The sequence below is a fragment of the Oryzias latipes genome, chromosome 3, assembly GCF_002234675.1.
Source record: "Oryzias latipes chromosome 3, ASM223467v1".
NCBI lineage: Eukaryota > Metazoa > Chordata > Actinopteri > Beloniformes > Adrianichthyidae > Oryzias > Oryzias latipes.
Genome location: NC_019861.2, coordinates 5,307,963 through 5,313,962, shown reverse-complemented (window position 1 = coordinate 5,313,962; position 6,000 = coordinate 5,307,963).

The window sequence follows — 6,000 nt, the reverse complement described above, 5'->3', positions numbered from 1 at the left end:
GCCTCACCAACGCCCCTGCAGTCTTCCAGAGGTTAGTTAACGACATACTCCGTGATTTCCTTAATCGGTTCGTCTTCGTATACCTAGATGACATTCTCATCTACTCTCAGGATCAGGCCCAACATGAACACCACGTACGTCTCGTGCTGGAGAGATTATTGGAAAACCAGCTTTATGTAAAATTTGAGAAATGCGAGTTTCATGTTTCAACCGTTCAGTTTCTCGGCTATATCATTGAGGCCGGTTGCATCCGACCTGATCCTGCTAAGTTAGAGGCCATCACCTGGGCTCCTCCAGACAATCGGAAAAAACTTCAACAGTTTTTAGGCTTCGCCAATTTTTACAGGCGCTTTATCCGTAATTACAGCAGCATAGCTTCTCCCCTCACGCGCCTTACTTCTACTTCTCACCCCTTTGTCTGGTCCACTGAAGCCCAACAAGCCTTTGATAAATTGAAAGAACTGTTCGTTTCCGCACCCATCCTTATCCAACCGGACCCATCTCGCCAATTCATCGTCGAGGTCGACGCTTCTGATACCGGTTTGGGGGCCGTCCTCTCCCAAAAGGAAGACTCAACAGGCAAAATGAAACCTTGTGCCTTCTTCTCCCGCAAATTATCACCGGCAGAACAGAACTACGATGTCGGCAACCGAGAACTACTTGCCATCAAGCTAGCTTTGGAGGAGTGGCGTCACTGGTTGGAGGGAGCAGAACAGCCATTCATCGTCTGGACCGATCACAAGAACCTGGCCTATCTCCGCTCAGCCAAACGGATCAACTCCAGGCAAGCTCGTTGGTGTCTCTTTTTTGACCGCTTTAATTTTGTAATCACCTACAGACCCGGATCCCGAAATGTCAAGCCTGACGCCCTGTCCCGAAAGTACAGCCCATCAGAACGCGCCCCAGCCACTATCCTTCCCTCCACCTGCGTCATCGGAGCCCTCACGTGGGACATCGAAAACAAGGTACTCCAAGCCCTGAGAGACAATAGTAACCACCCTCCTGTCCCCAGGGGTACCTTGTTCGTCCCTGCTGATCTCCGGTCCGAGGTCATCACCTGGGGGCATACTTCCCGCTTGGCTTGCCATGGGGGGGTTCACCGGACTCTGAACCTTATCCGCAAAAGGTTCCATTGGCCTGCCATGGAAAAGGACGTGCGGGAGTATGTCGCTGCCTGCTCCACGTGCGCCCGATCAAAATCTTCATCCTCAGCTCCGGCAGGTCTGCTTCATCCTCTCCCCACTCTCAATCGACCCTGGTCCCATCTTGCCATGGATTTCATCACCGGTCTCCCCCCGTCACACGGTAACACTACTGTCCTCACTGTTATTGATCGTTTTTCGAAAATGGCTCACTTCATTCCCCTTCCTCAACTCCCCACGGCCACTGAAACTGCTGACCTGATGGTCAAACACGTTTTTCGCCACCATGGCATCCCTATGGACATTGTCTCCGACCGTGGCCCCCAATTCACGTCACAAGTGTGGAAGGCTTTCTGCTCGGCCTTGGGGGCCACGGTCAGTCTCTCGTCCGGTTATCATCCCCAGTCAAATGGCCAAGCGGAGAGAGCGAACCAGGAGCTGGAGGCAGCTCTCCGCTGTCTGGCGGCACAGAATGAAAAGGACTGGTCCACCTTCCTGGTATGGATAGAGTACGCCCATAACACTCATCCTTCATCTGCCACCGGGATCTCTCCTTTTGAGGCCGCCCTAGGGTACTCACCACCTCTGTTTCCATCCCAGGAGTTGGATCTGGCAGTGCCTTCCGTCCACCATCACCTCCAGCGTTGTCAACGCGTCTGGACTCAGACGAAGGCCGCTCTCCTCCGCACCAAGGAGAGCAACTGCCGGATCGCCAACCGTCGCAGGTCAGAGGGTTTGGCTCTCTACTCGCAATATCCCCATTCAGGCATCCTCCAAGAAACTGGCTCCCCGATTCATCGGTCCTTACGTCATAGACAAACTCATCAACCCTACCTGTGTCCGTCTTCGTTTGCCCAAAGCCCTGAAGGTCCACCCGTCGTTTCACATCTCCCAGATCAAGCCAGTCCAGGACAGTCCTCTGTGCCCGCCGTCCACTTCCCCACCGCCCGCCCGGGTCATCGACGGCGCTCCGGCCTATGACGTCAGCCGGATTTTGGACGTCCGTCGGAGGGGTCGTGGATTCCAGTTCCTGGTCGACTGGGTGGGCTACGGTCCGGAGGAGCGCTCATGGATTCCCCGCTCGTTTATTTTGGACCGCTCTCTCATTGAGGATTTCTACCGTGCCCACCCTGATCGCCGCCCTTGACCGCCTGGAGGCGGTCGTTGAGGGGGGGGGGACTGATATGGTGCCTCTGTCGGCCTCCTCCCCCTCTCCTCTCCGCTTGGCTGCTGATTCTCAACACCTGCGACCACTTACCTCATCACCTCATCCGCCTTCATAAGGAGCCACAGGATCATCAGTCTTCGCCAGTCCGTTGCCCCTGATGGTGCATAGTTGGTCTTCAAATCAAGCTATAGTTCGTTTGCTACGTCAAGTCTATGACTAAATCTGTCTTTCTCTACTCACCTTCAGGAATCCAGTACCACGAATGGTCGCCTGAATCAGCTTCCAGCCGGTCTCGCCAATCTGTCCTCCCCTGCGGTCCCACCACGAGCCTCTGCCACCTCAAGTATCCCAACCTTCGCCAGCATCTGCCTACGGAGAAATCCACCAGTGACGCCGCTAACCTCTGTCTCCAGTTTGGAACCGACATCCAGTCCTGCTCACGCTCTGCTCTCTGCTCCTCGAATTAAATCTCTTACCTGCCACGCTCGCCTCCCGCTGTGTTTCTTCTGGGTTCCAGCATCTGGGTTCGAAAAGTGTTCTGTAGCCATGACAGGTATCCCACAATTCCTTGCACTACCAATCTAACAGCAACACCAAAGTTACACCTACTTAATTGAATTAATTTGAATGAAAGTAAAATAACTGTCTGATAAGTATGTGTTATTTTTAAGTTGACTGATCTAAAAAAAATGATTTATCTTAACTGAAGCAAATAATTAAGTTAGATCAATGTAAAAAAGGTTATCTTTATAACATCCATATGTGGTCTTATCACCCTCTTATGGTGGAAAAAGTATTATCTGAGCTTCTTCATCCACTAAATCATCTTCAAATGGACACGCTATGCTGCTTCACCTCTCTGAAAACAAACTAAGCTTCAACAAAAATCTGCTCCAGACCACGTTATGTTCAGAGCATGAGTTGCTATGGCAACTTTACATACCCTGAAACATACATCCGCTAAGCTGAGTTTATACGCTTCCTTAGCCTCAAACTTACTGTGGTAAGTCTCATAACCTGCTTTTTGTAAAAACCCCCAGCTCTCTGCATCGCAACGCAAGCTTTACGCAGGAGATCTATTTCCAGTCTGTTCACGCATGAATTTCACGGCAAAAAGCCAGGGAACCAGAAACAGAACTTAATTTCATGGTTACGGGGATGCGCTCAAGCAATAACGCATGTTAACATTGTTATAGCACCACCATGGATGATGAAAGTTTAATTGTGGAGGTTCAAAAACACAACATCTTATATAACAAAAAACGTAATTGACAAGGACTCAGTTAGGACGGAGAGGGAATTGGGGATTCATCATTGAAGTGTTGGATGAGCAAAGAGAGCGGGACGATCTACTTGACAGAGGGGTGAAAAAACAAACTACTCCTCTGGGATTGAGGCAGGAGGGGGATGGATCGGACATGCAACGGAGACCGTGTAAATTAACTGATGGTCGTGAGACGGACTACTCATGCAACGAAAAAGAGACGCACCATAGACAGGTCGGTGTAAATTCAGGGTAACACCCATTCCAAATAGCTGATGTAACACTAGTTAATATGGTTGACGTATGAATGGTGGGGTCCTGGGTACTTACTACTAGATATTTAAACTTTGGTAAACAGGAGATAAAAATAAACATTTTGGTCTGAAACTGCATTTGCACCAGCCTCGGGAATGCACTTCAATGAAAAGTCTATGTAAACGAGCGTTTTGGACTTCCATTTTCAAACACTATTGTATTCACAATACACAAGTTTCTATGACTGTTTTCAGCTCTACATACAAACTTGTGGCCATTGAACGAGTGGAATGAGTGGAAAAAATATTCTCAACGTTACGGTCCAGCAGATTTAGATCTTTACGTTCAAATAATCTTTTTTCCCCTTGTATTTGTTCAAATTCTTATTTTTCTACCTTATAGTTTTATTTAGTCTTAAATGGCGTTCCAGGTCAGTTATTTTTTTCTTCTTTCTTTTCAGGCCTGAATGCTGCTTGACATCGTATTGGCCTTTAAACATAAATCTGCTATGTTTACTTAGAAAACAAGCCAAGAAACCGAACACGGATGTCCTCAACCTTTGCCTGAATGGAGGGCAGGTGTTAATGCTAATGGGTACACATTGTGGCTAGTTGCATGGTCCACCAACATGATCTAAAGAGAACAAACGTCTCAGGTCCGGTGTACAAAGATGTCCTGTTAAATGTTGCTGTTTAAATCCCACTTAAATCTCCCTTCTATACATAATGGAGCTTAGAAAAAAGTTAACTTCACAGCTAGCATGCTAAAGGCTATACACAATTAGCTTTTTTTCTTGTGCCAAAGGTTTGGTTTACGCACATTAAACTACATTCATACATCGGAGCCAGTTTAGCTCGTGCTGGTTTGCGGCGCCTTCCGTCCGTGAAAACAGGGTTCAAATCTGGGCTGCTCCCTATTCCCTTCTCTGCTTCTGTGCCGGTCCCAAGCCCAGATAAATTGAGAGGATTGCCTCAGGAAGGGAATCCGGCATAAAACATTGCCAAGTTAACCACGCGACTCGTCCTGATTTGCTGTGACAACCCCTGATGGGAAAAGCCGAAGGAGAAAGAAGAATAAACTACATTCATACATCAAGTAGTCCATCCTTCAATCACTTCCACAACTCAACATAAGCAGGTTCTCCATCCACTTGTTTAGCAGGTGTTTCCCGATTGCTCCATTGCTGCTTCTCCATCCCTCCCTCTTCTATCTTTGCACAGCATGCCAAACCTAAGATTCCTAACCCACCATTGACTGTACACGAGAACTGGATCTAGTGAAAGTTATGTGACCCATGGAAAATACCTTGCTGTCAGTTCCCAAAGAAAGTCAATTCAGTGTACATGTTGCAGCCAGATGTCAGTATGGAGTGATTGGTCCAAGTTAGGTTTCTATGGCAGCCATTCTAGACAATCAGTTGTGAGCTTGTTGGAAGTCCACACCCCTTTCACTGAAACTGGACTCAAGAGAATCTGTCTATCAAACATTTTGAACTTTCGACATGGGGGCCAGCAGACATAACCTGCTTTTATTTAGACATATGACTCGTTAGATTATAACTTAAATAACTTGCGATAAAGAAAAAAAATGAAAGAAAAAATGATAAAAATTTTGCTAATAAAAGGTATCAGTGCAAAAATGGTTACTCTGACCAATAGAATGACTGAGTAACAGCTGTTTATTTCTCAGTAGAAGTAATCTTTTTTTGACTTCCGGGTGTGATTCCTTGAGTGATTGCGGGTGCGCTAGGCAGCTGCTGCTCCCTGGACAGTGCTAAAACTCCCTCCACTACCAACAATATGAAATGATCTTGTGTGGATTATACTCATTTGGACTATCCTGTCATGAGTATGGCAATTTTCGACAGCATTGCTCCAACACTCTGCAGCTAAATTTGCTATGCTTCAGTACTCTCCACCTGTGCCACCGCCATTAGCTCTACTCGAACATATACCCCGCTGGAGATACACTCATCATACACTCATACACTTCCAGTATGACAACACGAACCCCATCAAATCACTCGGTTCCTCGGCTCGCCATCTACCGAAGAACTCTGCTCGCTATGCTGACTACAGCGTCCTAGCCTGCCTCGCTCCCTCGACTAACAACACAGCAAACAACCCTCCCCTGCATGACGGTCAACTTCGGTCTCCTGAACATTTGCTCCT